At 47.6% G+C, this 21,624-nt stretch overlaps 1 protein-coding gene across 1 annotated transcript in view; it reads left to right on the forward strand.

Moving 5' to 3' along the window:
• The first annotated feature begins 966 nt into the window (after nt 1-966).
• Nucleotides 967-21,624, forward strand: part of PRSS35 (serine protease 35) — a 39,645-nt gene continuing 18,987 nt past the window's right edge. The window contains exon 1 of the mRNA XM_078648141.1: nt 967-1,178. The gene's annotated coding sequence lies outside the window, so the exon portion shown is untranslated. The remainder of the gene's footprint in view (nt 1,179-21,624) is intronic.

Genomic DNA, 21,624 nt, shown 5'->3' on the forward strand with positions numbered 1-21,624 from the left:
TCCCTGGACCGGAAACAAGTATCCTGGCAGCTATACCTTGGTGTGAATTACATTGAATGATTCCTATGGGACTCCTTTATTTATCGACAAACTGAAACACATCACCGACCACGCACACACCTGGAGGCTGGTGTATGGATATCTCTCAGCCGCCCTCTCTTCAGTGCGCATACTTGGACCTTTGCAGCATTCCCAGTGCGCCCTCTGACCTCTCTACGGAGTTCCTTCTAGCTTTCTATGTACAGACCAGTCGTCTTTGCCACCCAGTCAGTCTCGCGGATGCCGTCATGAATCCGCCCTCTCACCTCCCTCCACCCTTGGCCTCCAGGACCTCGGCCCGGAGGCCCGCAGCCTCTCCACGTCTGGCATTCTGGGAGTCCTTTCGGCTCTTGTTTGCGGAAGTTTCCGCCGGGCTCCACAACGGCCCCCACCGGCAGACATTAACAGGCTCTGTGGTGCAGGTCTGCGCATCTTCAGTCGCATCTGCAACCGCATCGGTGTGATGACACGACAAAATATAATGCTGTTCTTGATTAAATGCCCTTCAGTCACCAACCTTGACTCTTGGGGGTTCGGTTTTTTCCTCAAATCTCACTGTCCTTAAATGCACACCTGTCCCTTGTGTTTGTTTAACTTAAGGATGCCTCTTCTAGTCTTGTGTTGCCGGAACGCCCCCTGTTCTCCTTAGAGAGCTGTACATTAATAAAAGAGGCAAACTGGTCCCTGCCCTTCTCTCACACTGTGCCACAGCCCGAAGGCGGTGCCACTCCCCCCCCCCCCCCCCCTTCCCCCACAATCTACCGTGTGCGGTATGCTGTTCCTCCCTGTTCCTCTCCTCGCCGCCCCTCCCCCTTCTCTCTATCCGCCTCATTGCTATATTCGTAAAGTACCTCCTCCTATACCCCCCATCCCACACGCTCCCCTCCTAAAGCCCGGTTTCCATGCAGCCATTGAAGGAGGGGGCACTGCTCGGTGTCCTGCAGGAGGAGCCGCTCCCTCGGTCAGTGCTCCGGGCTGCTGTGCTGGCGGGGAGGTGTCCGGGGCTCCCTCGCTTTCAAGGACCTCACAAAAAGCCTCGGAGGGGGGCGCTGCTCCTGGATAGCAGCATTTCATCCCGAGGGGGCGCATCCCTCCTGAAGCCACATTCCTGTAGGGCTGACCTCCTGCACTAGCCGCAGGTAAGAAGGGTGCCTGTGCGCTGCTGCCTGCATGACAACCTGTGCATAGGCTCAACTAAGCACGGGGGCTTGCCAGACAAGTGCTTTGCATTTGCTCAGCCGAATTGCTTTCGAACGAAGAACGTTTTGGGAAAGAAACTTCTTTTCAATATTTGAAAGATATTATTAACATAGTTGTCGATAATGAAGACTGTCCCTCCTTAAGGGGGGGGGGGGGGGGTCCCGTCTGGTGGCCGGGATGATGTATGGCCCCCTGAGCTGTGTCTTGTGTGAGTGGAGGTGTGCAGGGCTCACTGGCCGGGCGCTGCACCTGATGCCCCGCGCTGCTCTGCCGGGATGCTGAGGGAAGCTTTCAGCTGACGTGAAGTATCTATGTATAGGCGTGATGTACGTATGTGATACCTAGCCACAGGGCGGCAGGCGCCGAGGCGAGCTCCGCTGCAGCCGGGCCGGAGTCAGTCACTCCGAGCCCCGAGGCTACCTCGCGGCCAGCTTTAAGTTTAGTAACGCCGTCTCAGACGAGAGCAGAAAAACACATGTTGGAGCGGCGCTAAGAACCGACCTGCCGAAAAACCGCTCACAAATGAGAGAGGCTGGGAAGCGCAGCCTGCAATTACCATCCTCTGCAGAAGGTCCTTCTTTGTACATCGCAGAAAACACTGATTTTAATGACCGAGGAGGCAGCCTGCGGTGACAGGGAGGGGGCGGGCGGCCTGTCCAGGGCACTGTGCTGACATGAAAGAGGTTCTGTTGAGCTGGGGGGAGGTGGGGGGATGCTCTGGGAAAGGACAGAGTGATGCAGCCCAGGTGTGCGTGAGAGGTTATTGGGGAGTGTGAGGGCCCGGGTGATCGGGAGGGCGTGCGCTCCAGTTCCCTGCCCAGCACGCGCACAAAGTTTCACCCACGCACAGCACCCTCTCACCAGCATTTGGACAGGGGTTATCTCCTCCACAGCATAGGCAGAATGCCACCCCGTGCACCACCAGTCTATCCTCTCTTCGCAGTGTTTTTAACGCCAGTGGTACCCTGCTCCCCTCTTCCTCCAAAGTGCTGTTGTTATCACTAATATCCGCCACTCGTTTATTACTATTGAAACTCCTTGATAGTCTCTGTAAGGATGAAACGCTGAGCCAACCTTCTTGGGGATTCGAGACAGGGACTTTCAGAATGAACACCGTTCTATATAGAGGACACATTTTGTACCTAATGTAGCTCATCATCGATATCGCCTATACGTGTACATGCGCATCCATGCCACGTGTATTGTGTATATTTGATTGATACTCGTCAAAAAGCGCTTCCACGCCTCGTCAGAGGTAGTACTATATTAATTACAATTACAAACACATGAAACGCCTACTTAACCCAACGACACGCCCCTGCTGCTATTTTTGTGGTCGCTTTTTAATCATGTCTTGCTGAAGGATTTTAAATGTGCTTAAAAATACGATGTATCTGTCCGAAAGATCTTGTGATTGGAGCGCGCATCCCGCGTGGTATCCATGAACTGTCACAAGTGTCTGCCCTGTTCTGCTTGGATGAGAAGGTATATGATAACGCACTTTTACTGGGCACTTGACCATTCTGGAACGGGATTCAACTAAAGAAAGTATCCTCTTAAAAACGTAGCGGAACGCCGTAGTTCTTAGTTCCCTCCCAATTCGACCTGTGTATTTATCCCCACTCTTGGTTTCCAGATAGTCATTCTTTTTAATGTGTGCATCGCTCGCTCTTCGGGTGCTTTCAGAGCTTTCAGTCCCTGCTTGGCACCTGTTTATTTACCCACAAATGACAGGCCTGGCCGCAGGAGAGGGTCTCTGTCCGCAGCTCCGGTGCTCAGCGCTCTGGTCACAAGCTGCAAGGGAAGGGCGATAGAGGGAGGGGCCGGAGACCAGCCACCCCCTTTAAGGAGTGCGAGGGTGTGGTTGCAGGGAGCCAGGAGCCAGCGGACGGTGCCACCTGGGACCGGTCCAGCTGCGCCCACCACTGTTTCGTGAGTTTGATGGAAAATGAGGCCAGACCTTTCCACACACACATCTCCCTCTACCGCCCAGGACTGGGTCTCACTCGAGTGCAGTCTTGCTCCCCGTACTCTAGAGAACGGACCTCTCTTTTCTCCTCACCGCTTGTCTTACCTGCTGTTGTATCTCGAGTCGTCACGCCCCTGTCTATATAATCTGCCTCCCAATAAACCCTCCCTTTGCATCGCCCTCCAGCCCACACGGCTCATTCTTTATTCTCTCAATCACCTCTGCCACGTCCTCTTTTGTGCAGTCCGTTCCCTGCCCTGCCTCCTCCCTCCATCACAGTCTTCTCCCACCCACTTTAACAAGCCCTCCTTCGTTCTGCCATTTCTTCTTTTTATGGCTCTTTCTTTCTTCTCGTTTACTCACGCAACATTCTCTGCCTCCTTTGGCTCGTTCCTGCTTTCTCTCTGCCTGTCTCCCGTCATGCGGTAGTTTATTTGGCACTTCTCTCACTTTCTTCGAATATCTGATCCCTCTGTACCACACCTCACCCCGTCTCTCTCTCCCTCCCCTCCTCTCTCCCACCCTGTTTGAACCCCATTATCTCTCCACTTTCCTCCTCCTCTTTCGCTCTCTCCCTGCATATTTGTCTCACTCTGCCAGAAATATTTTGACAGCCGTCCCATTTCTCCTTAGTGCGAAAGAAAGCGATATTGCTGATTTAAAAAACAGAGCTTACCACAAAACACATCGCTCTCTGTGGAAGTTTGAGAATTCCTGTATGAGGAGAAACTGAGCACATCATACCCTGGAATGAAAGCCTCTCTCTGGGTGAATGCAGTAGAGAGGGTCACAGACCCGGTGCTGTGCTTAGATGCTCCTAGGTAAGACACACGAACAGAGGCTGGGGGACAGCACTGCTGCAGTTATGCACCAACACGTCCGCATTATATTCAAGTCAAGTCAAGTTTCAAAGCTTTATTCAACAGTATTGTCATAAAAGCATTTTCACCCTATTCTATACATAATAAATACTATTCTACATTACAACAATTAAAATACACATTAAACATAGAGTACTGTCGAAAACATATTTCAAATGTACAACCGTTGAAAAATAGAAACCTGATACATCAAGTAAATAAAAAATCATCAAAAACGTTCTACTAATTTTGAGACAATTCATGAGATAAAGTGCGGGTGCGTATAATCCATGCCCAGCCCAAGTATTTGGCTAGTGCAATGGTAAGACAAGGGGAGCAATTTGTTCTTAAAATTCTAAGCGCTTCTTCATGTATTCTAGTCCCTAAATTTCTACATGCAGGTTTTAACCATCTTTGCGTTGGAGCCGCGTAAATGGGGCAGGCGAACAGAAAGTGTGGAATGTCCTCAACAAGATCCTTGCAGCGGGCACGTGTTGACGTTACCAGGGGACCATTTTAATGTAAATGCATTAAGCGGTAGGCAACCCACCCTAAACTGAAAATACAGATTTCTATCCATTGGTTTTGTGATCAAGTCCCAATAATGTTCACAGGTTGGGACTAATTTATGTTCCAAAAACTGGGAAGTTAACACTGAAGATTGGTTGGATGACAAAACCAAGCTGAGTGTCATGTCCCAGTACATTTTCTTTAACAAATCCTTGGAAGGAAAAGCTGCAGGATCAGTAATAGTCCATAGATGGTCAAGATGGAGCTTATTTAATAGGTTCCTGATTTCTTTTAACCACTTGATTTTATGGAACCGATCAGAGTTGACAATGTCCATGAGAGCAGCAGCGTAGTGGGCCAGTTCAGGCGTAGTCTTTATGCGCCTCCAAAATAATAGTGGGCGAAGCCGAGCCTGGTCCTCAATCTTTTTCCTCCCTAGATCATAGAGGAGAGGAATAGATGGGGTACTCTGCGGGGCGCCTATCAGCCTACGTAAAAATTTATTCTCTGCCACTGTCAACCCATTGATGTTAGCGAACCCCCATAGTTCTGCTCCATAAAGACATGCACCAAGAACTTTCATGCTATAAATCTCCATAACTGGTTGAATAGGTTTTGTCAATGAAGATTTATGCTTCAGAGCTATGGCCCCCGACAGCCGGTGGAACTTTAAAACCGCAAGATCAATGTGCGATTTCCACTGCATATTCCCCTGCAAATTTATGCCCAAGTATGTGAAGGCATCCACCTCTTCTAGAACAGCCCCATTAAAATACATTGCCCCCTTAAACGTCTTAGCAGGGTTCATGTTCATGAACTTGGTTTTAGCAGTATTTAATTCCAAGCCCCGAGACCTACAAAAGTCCCCAAAGGCGTTAATTGTCTTTTGTAACCCACTAGGCGTTCGCGATATTAGCAGAGTGTCATCCGCGAACATGAGTACCGGGACCCGCACCCCATCCAGAATGGGTGCATCGGTTGGTGATTTCCTAAGATGGTCCACTACTCCATTGATATAAAGGGAAAATAAGGTGGGGGCCAGGACACATCCCTGTCTCACCCCACGCTCTACGGGGAAAGAGTCAGTGACTTCGCCCTGAGTCCCCCATCTAATTTTGGCGTAGTTGCCCTCATGCATACGCACTAGTAATGACAATAGTTCAGGGCTAATCCCAAGTTCTCCTAACACATTCCATAATTTTTGCTGCGGAACTAAATCAAAAGCCTGTTTTAGGTTTACAAAAACGGCAAACAATGGGCCATCTGCTAGGGTGACATTTTTCCAATACAAGGTTAGAAAATGGAACACCTGATCAATGGAGCTGGTTAGGGGGCGAAATCCAGCTTGATATGGCGAGAGGACTCCATTTTCATCTATCCAGTCTTGTATTTTATTTTGAATCATTCTACCCATCAATTTTTGCGCCGAGTCGATAAGGCTGATGGGTCTATAATTTGATGGTAAGGCCTTATCTCCTTTTTTAAAGACTGGTATAATCTCTGCGCCTTTCCACGAGGCGGGTATTACTGCTCCTTGTGCTATGGAATTTGCAAGCCAGGCAAAGTACAGGCACCAATTCTCCCGGTCCGATAAAAATACGTCGGCCGGTATGCCGTCGATGCCTGGTTCCCTCCCTCTTGTCACCCCATCTAGTGCTACACTTACATCATTTTTTGTAAATACTTCCTCTTTGTAGAACACTATGGGCGGGGTAGGTTGATACTCAAGAGGCCTTGTACAGGAATATTGGGGCTTGAAGTAATCAATCCAGCATTCTTTTGCCACATGGTTTTTTGGGCATTCAGCTATTCCACCCCTATCCCATTTTATAATTGCCCAAAATTCTTTTTGTTGTTTAGCTGCGCAAGCATTCTTTAGTTCCTGCCACTGGCTTTCATCCCACGATCGTTTTGCCCTGATCTGGGCTTTTCTGTACTCGTCCCTAGCCTTCAGGACTTCTCCTCTATTTTTACTTCTCAATACCACGCTTAGATGTTGCATCGCCCTTCTGCAGGCATGATCATACCATCCTGCCATTTTCAAAGGAAACACACCCTTTTTCTGCTTGACTTCCTTTAAAAAGAACCCCTGAATCTTTAGAAAGAATTTGGGATGTGCCTCTTCAATTAGTTTATAAAAATCAGTGTCATTGTATCGGTCCTGCAAACTACTCACTTCATTGGCCACCACCACTTTTAGATCTTGTAGTTTTTCGGGTCTATCTAACAGTGCAGCCCACTTTATATGACGTAGATTGTTAGTGGAGATTAAATCCAGGGGCAGGAGCCCCATACCCAAGCCTGGCACTGTCACCCCATGATTTAATTGAAAGAGCAGACACAGCGGAATATGGTCACTCTCCACTCTAGGGGTGACCCTCATGTCCCTAACCCTGTGCCAGACTCTAACATCTACAAGGATGTAATCAATCCTGCTACTTGCCCTGAGGTTGTCAAAAGTGGGAGCACCATGTAGGTCTGAGAGGGTGCGACCATTTGCAGCCCTCAACCCCCTGGCTAAGCACATACTCTTCAGTTGAACGGCTGCCTCAGACCACTTCTTTATCGGGGGTAAGTCTAGCTGCGGTATTCCCCATTTGGCATCCTCATCTTGGGAGAGTGCACTATCTTCAGGACCCAAGGGTTCAAATGTGGTATTCACATCACCCCCCACCACGATTGTAATGTGCTGTGGCAGGGCTTCCATGTTGTTATCTAGTGCAGTTACCACATCTGAACCTCTACCCCCAGGAACTCCCCTGGCATAAATGTTAAAAAGGGCCAACTCGGAACCGTCCCTCCAAGTAATCACAACTGATAGTATGTCGCAATTGTTCACGGGCCTTGCTCTTACAGTGCATTGTAGAGATTGTCTTACCCATATAATTAACCCCCCTGATGGACGCCCCTTGGGGTTCTTTTTTGCAAGAATAAAAAAGTTTAGAAACCCTTGCCGATGGACAGGGAGGACTGCCCAGGTTTCCTGTAACATAATTATATCATGGAGCTGGATAAACTCCCCCCATTCTGGGGACTCTAATTTGCTCAAAATTCCTGCCAGGTTCCATGATAAAAGTTGGAGGCCCTCTTCGGCTAAGCCAACCATCTCTTTTGATAGCAACAGATTTTGGCTACTAATAGGATGTTGTAGATTAGGTGGAGGGCTATACGCCCTAGGATCATTGGAACATCTAGCAACAGAGTCTAAGTGCCCAGCTAGACCTTGCTCCACCTTACCCCGAGAGTATTTACTTCCTTCTACTGATTTGGAGGCAACTCGAGGGATGAATTTAGGTACTCTCCTCTCTACAATGACAGCCTCTCCAGATGGAATGTCGGCTGTGCGAACCATCCAGTCACTCTCTCTCTCATACAGTCAATCACACTCGTTTAGGCCTGATAGGGCTGAAAATCTATTCTCCAAAGGCATACCCCAGCTACTTTTGGCGTCAGGAGGCTTTCCTCTCCGTACCACCGTATTCCATTTTGTTCTTAGCACAGAGGGATTAAGCTTATTACCTCGCCTTGCATAAAAAAAGTCCAAAGTTAGGGGTACTATCTCTGTGGATCTACGCTGTGGAGGATATATATTAGCCAAGACGTTTGGTAACACCTCAGGATCGGAGAAATGTAACACCACACAGTCCCCTCTGTATTTTTTGTTACTTCCCCCGATCCACTCTACTCTTCTAGCCTTTACCACCTCTTGGGCCAGTTGGTCCATACCCCCCGGGGAAAAGGCCATATTTTGCGAGAGCCAGTACAGAGATTTGTTTATCAAAGAGGATGAATTTTCTATATGCCCAGATTCCAGATGAGGGACATTGGCAAGGACCAATACTAGAGGCGAGGCCTCGACGATCAATTCTACTGGGCCCTTTTCTATGTTACACTCTTCAAATCTATCCCCTCTCCCCAGCCCTTCAGAAGCCCCACTTACACCCTGTCCTCCCAGATCCCCCCCTCCTAAAGCATTATCCAATGTGGAAATAAGGGGGATATTAACCAGGGGTTCTAACCTGTAGGGTGTCTGGGTTTCTTTCGTCTCAACTCTCAGGAGCTCCTGTCTAGGAGGATTTTCCTTTTCCTGGGTTACTTTATCCAGGAGCTCCCCTAGTCTAATCACCTCTTCGGTTAGATAGTCAATTTTGGTCAGGAGGGGTTTGGTTATGTTCTTAATTTTAACTTCTAGGGCGCTTACCAGCCTCTTGAATTGGTCAGCGTCCAGCGTTACCTTCCCTTCAGTAATATCCCTTTCATCCTCTCTACTCTTTTTACCTGGGGATTTGTCAGGACGTTTTTTGCCTGAGCGGAGCCCGTCCCTTTTTGGCAGATTTTTATCTCCCCCCTTAATACCTCTAGGGGCTGGAACAGGTGCTGGGGGCTCATCTTCTAGTAGTATAATTTCTTCATCTGGCATTGCCTCAGCTAGGACCGCTACTAGCTGCGTTAAGGAGTTATTCTCCTGGGATGGCTGCTGGAGTACCTCACTATTAGTGTTAACATCAGATGTGTCAAGAGGCAAAGTTTCTAATAATGGTATTTGGGGGGATAAACTCAAGCCCAGGGAAGATCTTCTCTCGTTATTTATCTAGGCGACAACTTGAACGAGATAATTGTCAAGTGTATTAACAATTTGGGGTGTTTTGGGTTTTGACATTTTCAATAGGTATTTCACTGAATTACCACAGTTACCATCCTTAAATGTCGCAGTAGGAGAAACTCTTGTCCGAAGACGAACCGATGTTACAAAGTACTTAATGAAGGAGGAAACTCACAGATGAAGAGTTAGGCAGAGTCCCTGGCCCAGTCCAGTACCGGCCAGTCGCGGACTGTCGCAGACTGTCCCGCCCTTGTCCCGGGCTTCTCCCGGTTGCTCCCGCGCGCTCCCACGCAGGGGGACTACGTGAGACAGTTATAGGGACTGTGGATAGAGGGGAGGGGCAGTCAGGGAGAGCGGCCCAGGTGCTGGTACTCCGGGCTGGCAGCGCTCCTGGGAAAGTAGTCCCAGTGCAGCGGTTACACTCGCTCGCAGCCCTGGTTGACACACACGCCTCCAAGGATACCGGCAAAGTCCGTTAGCAATCAACAAGGTACCCCCCACGAAGCGGGTTCCGCGAGAGGTAGATTGAATTGAAAGAAGAACACAATCCCAACGTGGTCTGTAGTAAGCAGCAGAGCGTCCTACTGGAATCCAAGGGGTTGTGGCTTTTAAAATGATCGAAGGTGGGGAGGGGCAGTCAGGGAGAGCGGCCCAGGTGCTGGTACTCCGGGCTGGCAGCGCTCCTGGGAAATGTAGTCCCAGTGCAGCGGTTACACTCGCTTGCAGCCCTGGTTGACACACACGCCTCCAAGGATACCGGCAAAGTCCGTTGGCAATCAACAAGGTACCCCCCACAAAGCGGGACCCGCGAAGCGGGTTCCGCGAGAGGTAGATTGAATTGAAAGAAGAACACAATCCCAACGTGGTCTGTAGTAAGCAGCAGTGGTGCACATTTGCACTTAAATGTATGCAACTCAGCAAGTGCAAAACATGATATCCTTGGCACCCGAGCAGTGTGAATACATTTTGCACTAGTTAATCAACATGTCGGTGTATAATTGCATCAACATCAGTTCAGTCCATCCATTTTATAATAGTCGTTCGAAAATGACATTAGCAGTAATGTACTTTGTGCAATCTCAATCTGGCCCGAGAGATCCCCTCTCAGACGTGAGTCTCGGTCTTCACGGGTGAGACATAAGACGTCATGACCTCAAGGGTCCCGTGCAGAGCAAGAGACGGCGTTACCATGGCAACGCATCATTCGGTGGTGGGGCACGGGGTTTACGTCAGGCACGACAGGTGAATTCGTAATCGGGGTCGTAGCTTCAAGTGGTGCAGTAGGTGCAGTGGCACCGGGACATCGAACATTGAGGGCCCCCCTGAACCCCGAATATTCATGTATTTTGCAGTGCAGACAACTGGAAGGTGCTAGGTGCACATGTCCTTCCTTGCACTAGGGCCCATGGCACACTGGCTAGGCCCTGGTCGCAATGGTAGCAGACAGACTCTGTGGTGGGAGTAAGTCCAGGACCTGAGGACAGTGACCGCTAAAGGGAGTAAACCTACTGGTATATTTACAAGGGAAGTGGCGAAGTGAGGCGTTAACCTTCCTGGCTTAACACCTCACGTCGCTACTTCAGAAACGCAGGGCTGCACTGCGCTGGAGTGACGCTTAGCAGCCTAGCGCCAATGCAGGCACCCTTGCACCATAGATCAAGGGTGTCTGCATCGGAGGGAAGCTTGTTTGCCTCCATCTTGTCCCTATTTAGACCTGTTGATCTGCCTAGCTTTCTCAGAATTCTCAAGGCACTAAAGTCGGGATGACCTAATGACCCATGTGCGGCTAGGCTTCTGTCTGAAGTGGCAGATACCATCAATCCAGCGGTAAACTAATGGTCAACATGTCGCTATGCGAGGCGTCTGTTCCAATGTCGTGGAAGCAGGCGCTGAGTCTTCCCCTCCTCAAAAAGCCGTCACTAGACCCTCTGTTACCTGAGAACTACCACCCTCTCTCACTCCTGCCAAGTTTGGCTAAGGTCTGCGAGAAGGTGGTTACGTCTCAGCTAACCAACTATGTAAAGCCCCCTTCTTTTCAACATCTGTGACTCCGCTGCTTTATCTCGCGGAGTCACAAGGGGCTAAAGTGATGGCCTACACGGTTGATACTCATCTTCTGTTTTCCTGGAGGAAGGGGGACGACTCTGTTGTGGCTACCCAACACTGTCTGTCTTCTGTTTTTCACCGGCTTGCGAATGCACAGCTAAAGTGTAATGAAGGAAAATCTTAGGTGCTCTTGTATGGTTGTTTCTCTGCGGACTTCAGAGAAAGGCTGTGGCCACCTGCCTTCCCCCGGCCCACTGCGGGAAAGAGTGCCGCAAAAAATCTCGGCGTCTGGTTCGATGAAAATCTGAACTTCTCAACAGAAGTGAAGAAATTGGCAGCGACCTGCTTTGGAACTTTGAAAAGCTTGAGGAAGTTTCTCCCCTTCTGCCTGGAAGTGCCAAGGAAACTGTGGTCCGCGCTCTGATCTTGTCTCGTTTGGACTATGCCAACGCTCTTTTGGTTGGTAGTCCGTGCTTTCTTGCAAAGATATTGCAAGTAGTCCAAAACTCAGCAGCCAGACTGCTTTTGGGCTTGTCATCGAGACATAGTGTTCACACCCACTTTCGTAACTTGCACTGGCTCCCAGTTGAATCTCGTCTAAAATTCAAAATGCTGTCCATCGCACATCGGGCCCTTTATGGCTTAGGCACCATTTATCTTCAGAAGAGATTTCCTTTTTATAAACCTGGGAGACAGTTGCGTTTCTCTGCTCAGTTACTGATACAGACCCCCAGGTTCAATCGCCAAAGGCTCGGTGGGAGCTTCTTTGTTTGGAAAGCAGGTCTGGCCTGGAATATGCTGCCCTTGGCACTCTGGGGCACCCAGGATCCATTGCTCTTCAAGAAAAAACTAGGCCATTATCGCCGCTTTAGCGGTACTTTTTCCTGCTGAAGCCGCGATAATTTAATCGCCCTATTACCAAGCTGTCGCTAACACCAGTTAGCGACAGCTTATAGGCGATAGCGGGCATTTTGGGGCCCACTTTGCATGTCAGCGATAATTATCGCTAATGACATGCAAAGTGGGCATGCCAAAATGTCAGCGACTGAAAACAGTCGCTGCAATCGCTATCGCCTATGATCAACACAGGCGTAGTTTTGGAAATATTCACGCTAAGCGCGAATATCTCCAAAAGCTAACGCCTGCCCTGACCAGTTCTTAGCCATGTTATCCAATGAGAGGTGGATAACATGGCTAAGATCATTGTCGCGGTAATGCCTGAATATCGCTGTGTTGACAGCGATATTCACGCATTTCGCCTGTTTTTTATCGCTCCTGAGATAAACCTTGCTAATAGCAAGGTATGTCAGCGATAAAAACAGGTGAAGGGCGGCGATATAAATATTCCCGCTAAGCCAACACAGCAATAATTATCGCTAGTTGTTGGTAATATACCCCTAAAACGTTGCTCTTTAGCTTTTGATTTGTGTGCATCTCTCTTTCTGGAGCAAGCGCCAGAACACTCTTGAGTAGCCATGCGCTGTATAAATTAAATATAACATGTACAGGAAGGTCCTCCTTCCTGTACATCAACAATCTTGAAATGGCGTTTTGTATCTTCTATGTGAGCTGCTTAATGCAGCACACATAAAGGCCACAAAACGGCATCTTAAAATAATGATTGTTTATGTACAGGAAGGGTGACCTTTCTGTACATAAACAATCCGCAGCACACATGAAAACATCAAAAATGAGGAGAGATGAAACATTTCTCCTGGTTGCACGAGGGTAAGACCAGGTTTTTCCTGGTCCTAATTGTGGCGCTGCCTCCTATTTACGCCTCCCTTGTAAATAGGGGGCAGCATCAGAATCAATGGGTGTTGGGGTGGAGCGCCCACTGCAACACCCATTCCTCTCCCCTTTCACGCTAAGCGTAGCGTGAAAAGGGGCCTTAATTACAAGGCAACGTTAAGCTGCGCTAAGTGGCATAATGCTGCCTTGTGAATAAGGCAAAGCCCCTATTGCCACAAGAATATCACTAAAAGTGACTTTCCCATGGCGATAGGGGCTTTTAAATATGCCCCTAGTCAGAACTAAACCTGCCAACAAGCAGGAAGTGATTATACAAGAAGGCTGGACCAGACAAGCATCAGCACCTCCAAAAGTTCAGACATAACCAAAATATGAATAACTACAGAAGACTGATAAAGTATACAGTTCATTACAGTGCATGTGTGGTCCCCACATAGGCTCGGTGACTTATACACTAATTGCAGACTAGCTCTTAACTGTGGGGACAAGTTTGAATACCAACATGACTATTAAGCCTTCCATCTTTCGGAGGTCTCTAAAGGAGTACACATGTACTGAACAATAACACCCATTATCCACAGATCTTGGAAATGGTGAGAGTTTAGCATGAAGTGCTATATAAAAGAATTCATTAACATAACGTTGGGTCACTTCATCCCCTCTTGCATGAACCCCACTGGCTACCCAGAATTAATGCTGGATTAATTTCAAATGTTGTGCCTTACATACAAAAAACACACAAAAGTTGATGGGAGGAATGCTTGCAATTTGTCTAACCATTGGCGATCGCTCGAGGTAGCATCCCAACCCATCGCTGTTTTGCTCATCATGCCACCTCAGTTTAGACCCAGCCGTATGGAAATTAGTCTTGATCCTGCTCTTCATGGCAACAGTCCAGCCTGAACTGCCAGGCCAGGTCCTCTCTTAACCGGGCCCAAGAAACCTGGGACTGATTTCGGGGTATCACCTCTCAACAGCCAGGCAAGGTTGAATCCAGCGACACAGTGAGCATGGGACCCACCTCTGGGCATACCCATGCCACTTAGAGTGGTACATGACACACACAAAAGGTGATAGGAGGAATGCTTGCATTCAAAACCATTGGCCACAACCACCCCCCTTCCCCAGCATAATTGTTTTCCATTGCTGGTGATCTGAAAGGTCTTAGAAGCTGAAATACCCTTCATCTGAAGTCTCTTAATGCAGAACAACATCCAGCCTAAAGCAATCATTCTCTAGGGCTGCTATGACCACAAGTCTCTACTCAATATAATGGAGAAACCCACCCTTCTTACCATCAGAAAACATCACCCAAGCCGCCTCTTCTGCCAGAAAGGAGACAAGCTTTTCAGGCGTCGTCGGCCCGGCTTGCTTGAATCCTGATTCAAGCAAGCCGGGCCGACGACGCCTGAAATGGCAGAAACCGGTCCCCGGAAGCTTGTCTCCTTTCTGGTGAAGAATTGGCTTGGTAGTTTGGTCTGCCCTGTTCCCATGATGCACTGGGCCAGGGACAGACTAATTTGCATATAGCCAGGTTCTGAGCTGGGATGGGGCAGTGAGCTAAATAACGGTGATGGATCAAGCCCTGATCTTTGGACTGGGTAAGAGTGGTCTGCTTAATTCAGACACTCTGTTCATCACCACCCCCTTTTCTGAATCATACATGGAGAACATGGCTGTGCCATTAGCCCCTGGCTGAGTGGTATCCCGACCAATCACAATGCTGCTTGCAGCGCTGTGATTGGCTTAGGGATGAGAGCTTAGCTGCCTGCTTCCCGTTCCTGCCGGATGCAGGAGAGCAGAAGAGGAGCAGAGACGAAGCGCGACTCGGCCAGCGGGACGGTAAGTGAATGTTTTTTAATTGTTAAATTACCCCCACGTGGGGCCCTCCTCCCCGCGCGACCCCCGCCCCTTACCCTCGAGTCATGCCGGCCGCGACTGGTTATATGTAAAGCACCTTAAAACCAAATTGACAAGGAGCCTCTGGTGGTGCAACCGCATGCATGGGCTTTTTGCACCCCTAGGGCACTTTGGAATTACAGAAGGAGCTGCAGATGCTTGTACAGCCCTTTCTGCAACATGGATTATGCAGAGTTAAATATGAGTTGGTGCGATCATAAGGTGCTATGCCTTCATTTACCTGAGGGCCTAGCCCCATGCATATGAGGTAAACCTTTGCATTTTAGCATGTACTATATGACCGATATGGGTGCAGAGGCAAACATGCCTTCAGGAGGTACAGTGACCCTATCTCACATTGAGATGGTGAACAGTTAATGTGCCTTTTGGAAGGGGGCAAATGAATTTGAGGGACCCCCTATAAATCCTCCTGCAGACAGGTGCAGTGGGTCTCTGCACCCGCTTGCAGTGGGGGGAATCTCTGCCCCACTTTCATACGCAGACTGGGTTGCCAGCCACAGTGAATGGTGGGCTGTTGGCCTTAGGCAGCCAGACCACCTTTCGCGAATCATCTGTTAATAACGCAGGCGTGAGTTTGCACCTTCACTCTGAACCTGAACAGCACCTTCAGAGTAGTAGGGATCACTGTCCCTGTCTGCCACACTCAGTCAAGGTTGTGCCTCAGCGCAGAATGGGACAGTGAATCCTAGCTGTAATGTGGCCTGAGGTGCGTTATACAAGAATGCTAAATAAATAAAGTTTAATGCACTCTGAGGCATTGTTTTAGGGAGATACCCATAACCTAGCAAAGATCATAAACTGGAACACTGCATGGCCGCCATACATTCCATTGTCTCCTCACAAAGGCTTTCTGTGGCAAGTGGAGGTGCGCGGAGATCAAATATCAAATATTGCACAGAGGGAACATAGAAGGAGATGGCTAACAAGCCACAGGTGGTCTGCTGTGGCTGGTCACTGTAAATAGGGCTGTTCTATTTATTTATTTATTTATTTTTAACATTTATTAAGCGCGAACAATTGCCCGCAGGCGTCTCGGCGCTATACTTTTATTACTCTCCTGTGTGATCTTATACTTTTCAGAGGTCAAATAACCATGTCTTCAGTTTCTTCCTAAAGGACATGAGATTTGGGCTGGATCTTATGGTTTGCGGGAGTGTGTTCCATAGTTTTGGGGCGGCAACTAGGAAACGTCTGTCTCCCCAGTTGACCAGCCTAGTCCGTGGCACTACCAAGTCATTCTGTCTTGCTGATCGTAGTGTCCGAGTAGGAATGTATGGGACGAGATGGTCACTCAAAAATTGAGGCGCTTGCTGATGTAATGACTTGTAAACGATGCACAGTGTTTTAAATTTAATTCTGTTCCTGACAGGGAGCCAATGAAGACTTCTTAAGGTCTCAGCTATTGGCTTGAATTTAGGGATGTTGAGAAGAAGTCTAGCTGCTGCATTTTGGATTGTCTGCATTTTCTTGATGATCCTGACTTGAGCATTTGCGAGCAAGCCATTGCAGTAATCCAATGCTGATAGGACAAGAGCGCTAACCAGTGTCTTGCCGACATTTTTGGGAAGAAAAGGAAGAATCTTCCTAACCAGTCGTAATTTATAGAAGGCTGTGGAGGCCATCTGATTGGCATGTGCCATGAAATTTAGATTGTCATCAAAGATGACACCCAAATTTCTCACCTTCGTGGCTGGTTTGGGCACAGCTCCAAAGGAAGATGGCCACCAAATTGAGGACCAGCTAGGACTGAGATGGCCAAAAGTGACCACCTCGGTTTTCTCGGAATTTAATTTCAAACAGTTTGCTGACATCCATTGTCCAATGGCCAGCATGCCTGTTTTGAAACTCTCCGCCACTGTTTCCCCATTGTTTCTAACAGCCAGTATCAGTTGTGTATCATCTGCATATGAGGTAAGGTTCATCCCATGCGCTTTGATGGTTTTTGCGAGGTCCGACACATATATATTAAATAGTGTCGGACTAAGGGATGAACCTTGAGGTACCCCACATGGCAGTGATAACTCTGCAGATGCAAACTGACCCAGTGTAACGGCCTGGGATCTCTCTGCCAGAAAAGACGCCAGTAGATTTTTTGCTAGGCCTTGCACGCCCATTTTTTCGACACGGTTGACTAAGATCTTATGGTCAACCGTGTCGAAGGCGGCCGATAAATCTAGAAGCACCAATAGTGCTGTGCCACCATGGTCTCTGATTAGTCGGATATCATCCGCCGCTTTAATGAGCGCTGTTTCCGTTCCATGAAACTTGCGGAATCTTGAGCAAATGAATAGTAAAATCCAAGGAGGTTTATGATAGGCAGAATGAATGTGTGTGAGGTGAATTTACATGAAAAGGATTACAGTATATGTTTTTTCTTTATTTGTTGGTCAATTTAAAAACAGCACCGTCGATCACAGAACCCAATACTAACAGGGCTGGACCTCAAGCTGGGACCACTCTGTTAGGATCAGGCCTTCTATTTATGCACTTTTCCACTTGGCATCCTGAAGCCAACGCCACAGAAGTCAAATTAGCCCCAGAACAGGCTGCTTTGAAGGTCCAGGCATCTTTCCAAGCTTCCACAGACATAGTGCGTCTCATGTTCCATGCAGAGGGTGTGGAGTCTTCCTTTATTATGGACTACACTTCGTTTTCTACCGGTTGGTTTTGTCATCAAAGTTTCTGTAGGTCATAAACTGCTATGACTAGCAAAATAACTGGATTCCCTGTAAGTTCAAAGGATTTTTCTGTGCAAATTGACATTTTCGCTGCAGCCAACAAAGAAATGGAGAGCCTTAATGCATGTGGGTTTGCCATAGAATTATCTTCATAGAACTGGAACACTTTTTGCCATCTTGACAACACATCAAGGTCTGAGCAGAAGCAGCAATCCTGGTCTTTAAAAAGCCTAGGGGCCAGGCCCCAACTAAGGCAGCCTTAAACCAAAAGCATCGCATCCACGTCTACATAAATGCTAGGAGGAGCTGGAATCATACACATGAAGGCAATCACTTTGAGGTGATAACAGTTAGGGTGACTAACACTAGAGGAGAAGCCCAAGCTACTTATGGGCCCATCGACCTTTCCTCCACCACCATAACCGACACCCACCACATCAGTCACTGCCAACAAACCTCGCCCGGGACATCATCACAGTCGCAGTCTAATCCAGAAGCGGACTCTGACCTCATAACAGAGCACCTAACAAACTATACTCTGAACAGGATACCAAGATGGCTTTGGAGCACCATAAGGGCTGTGATGTCACGTCAGTGAAGTGGAATAGACTGGTCTGTCGTCAAATGAATCGAAGCGTTTTCTAACTAACAGGATTGAAATAGAAGCCATTACTGCATTTGTCATCGGTAATCATGTGGGATCTGCTCTGTTACTTTTTTCTTTACTGCATGCACCCTATTTCTAACTAAACTGTGTAGTAATTGTGGGTTAAGATGTTTAAACAATGCGATTCCCAGACAAGAATATGGAAACATTGGAAGAAACTACGGGCAGATTTATCATTCTTTCATGCAGCAAGCCAGCTTGCTGCGCTATGTGAAAGGGCAGGAATGCACCGTATTTACCATTATGTGGCACATTCCTGGCCTTTCCTAGAGCTGGCACACATGTGTCTGCCTAGCGCCAACGCAGGCACCCTTGTGTCATGGTGCAAGGGAGCCTTCATTGCAGGCAGGATTGTTTTTGAGCAGGTAGGGACACCTTCCAGCACAAAAATAATCCAGAGAGACATTTTTCTCTTTGTATGTGTTGCAAAAGGCAACACAAGTAGAAAGAGTATAGAAAGAGGAAACAACCTGGGAGAAATAAAGATAATTCTCCTTGCTATGCCTCACCTGTGGAGGCATAGCATTTTGACACATTCCCAGGTCTACCACTAATGGTAAATCTGGGAATGCACAAAAACCATAGGTAGATGCATGGGAACACCTGCGCTCCACGCATGGAATGCCTCCGTGCTGCAGAGTAACACAAGGCAGTGATTTACAGTGGGCTTGCATGGTGTGATAAATCTCACCTAGGTTTTTTGTCACCCTTGCACCCCCTTGCGTGGCACAAGCGCAATGAAAAACCTTGATAAATCTGGCCCTGAATCCAATTAAATCTGTTTTTCTGATTGTCACTGGAGAATCCCTTCAAATACTGTAGACCTACACAGACAAAATATTCCTGCATCTCTGAAAATCAACCACATAAAACTATCCCTCAAAGGACAGCACGGACTCAAAGATCAAATTCAAAGCTTTTTGTACCATTTGCAAGGTGCACTCGAGCAAACAGCCAGAATACCTCCATAAATTGGCAAACCAGTATATGCCGAACTGGAACCTGGACTTCAACACATGACATGTGATCACTAAATGAACCTTCAAGTCACTGAAACACAGAGGTAAATCCTTAGGAGTCCATGTCACGTGATTGCAAAGTGCACTGCATCCAGGTTGAACAGAAGAACTAAACTACGGGCTAAATTTACCAAATTGTCACCCAATGCAGCACAGCAGCCAAAAATGCTGCACTGTGCTGCACTGCATGACAGGCAGAGAGCACAAGAGAGCCAATCTACAGAGATATGGCCCTCTCCCCGCTCCCTAGAGCCTGCACAGAATTTTGCTGCCGAGTACCACCATACCTTTGTGCCTTAGTGCAAGGCTGTGTACGTGAGTCTCGTGTAGGTTTTCTACTGGATGGGTTCCCTTCCAGTACAAAACACTATGTCTGGACAACTTTAAAAACGTTTCCTACTTTGTATGTGTGCTATAAATAAAGGAGAATTTAAAAGATCTCTCCTTTTAATGCCTGATTTCAAGATGCGTACATTTTTTACACAAACCCGTCTCAAATGATTGGTAAATAATGTGTTGCATCAGCAACCATGGGTAGTTGCATGGGAACGTCCATGTACCACCCATGGAACACTTCCTTAATGATAAGTAATGCAAAGTAGTGCTTCATACGGGATTGCCTTACTTTCAGACTACTTTCCAGCGAAAAACACATTTAACACTGGAACTTAAATTACTAAAAAACATTTTGTGCTGGTTTGCATCACTTTAGTGACGCAAAACTAGCCTAAAATGTTAGTAAAACTGGCCCTGCGTGTGCTTCAATAAACACAAAACACCTACCTATTCTGGCTCACCTTCTACTGATCTCATACAAAACAGAGAAGAGATTGCAGAACATGAAACATGGGTCCCAGATACAATGGTCTGGACTCCACTTTTCTCAATCTTACATCTAAAGCACTGCCCACATGTAGAGTGCTTTATGTGACCAAGGAGGGTGCACAATACTTTATAAAACCACCAATAAATAAATAACATTTTGTATAGGCCCTTGGTATAAGACATTAGGGTGTGCTAAACTGAAAAATGCAATTATATGGTGTTGCCATTTTCCACATAAATCTGATTTACCAAACTCACCATATATTCCATCATCTAATTAATAATTTAGAGACTTAATAAATATGCTCTCACCGCAAACTAATCAAACGTTATTTAAATTACTGCATACTGGGTGCAACGATGCACCAGAGAAGAAAGGGCACTGTCTGTAGCAAGAAAGGAAAAACTTAAATACTCCCATATAATTCAAACATTGTGAATAAAAAGTCTTTCTTTGGAATGATTATTTTATTCCATTTGTAACCTACATTTATTTGCTCAATGCAGCACAAATAGAAGTTGCAAAACGTCATTGTTTTAAATGGATTGCAGATAAACAATCAAAGGCCTTTTGGTGGTTCTATTTGTGCTGCACAACGAAGCACACATAGAAGCAGCAAAAACGTGGAGAAATGAAACATTTCTCCTCGTTGCGCCTGTTTAATACCAGGTTTTCCCTAGTCTTAATTGTGGCGCTGCCCCATATTTACGCTGCCCTTGTAAATATGGGGCAGCACCAAAATCAATGTGTGTTGCGGTGGTACGCCCAATACAGTGTGATAGGGGGCCTTATTTACAAGGCAGTGTTAAGCCACGCTAAGTGACTTAACGCTGCCTTTTAAATAAGGTGACGTTCCTGTGGCGATAAGGGCCTGTAAATATGTTCCAGAGTCACACGACTAACCGGCTCGACACTGGCCACTTCTGTGCCACTGGTACAATAAAAGCTACAAGTAGTCTGGAGCCTGTGCCACACACCCTCTTCTGCTTGTTTTACTGCCACGCCCCTTGCTGGGATTCTCTTTCTACTCCTTCTGCAGGTCCCTCCTCGGGCCTTAGGTGATGTATAATTTTCTTGTTCTGTCCCTTCTCAGACTTTCTGCGGTTCACTTAAATTGCACTTGAATTAGACCTATATGGTGGTTGCCAGGCAAGGATGTGATAAGACGGTCTCCTGGGGGAGGGAGAAGACATGGGGGGCTTGGGGGAAGAAGCTCTCCCATGGCCACAAGCCACACCCAAACCTAATTGGCCATGTCTGCCACTGCTGGAGCTTGACCAAGTGCGACAATACTAATTGTCGCAACCCTATGTACCACACTATTCAGCCCCCTTTTTGGCCATGAGTTCCCCTTTACTCCTGGCCCTCCAAGCATTCTGCTTCCAGCACTCACCACTGCTCGTCCATTTAGGGGTTTCTTTGCTATCGCTGCTGACGCAGCCAGGGCAACTTACCGCCTCACCCGCCCTAGTGGCTGTGATGGCAGAGCAGAAAATCCTTGGTCCCCGCCCGAGGGGATGTAAGCCGGGTCCTGG

The sequence above is a fragment of the Lissotriton helveticus genome, chromosome 6 (assembly GCF_964261635.1).
Source record: "Lissotriton helveticus chromosome 6, aLisHel1.1, whole genome shotgun sequence".
NCBI lineage: Eukaryota > Metazoa > Chordata > Amphibia > Caudata > Salamandridae > Lissotriton > Lissotriton helveticus.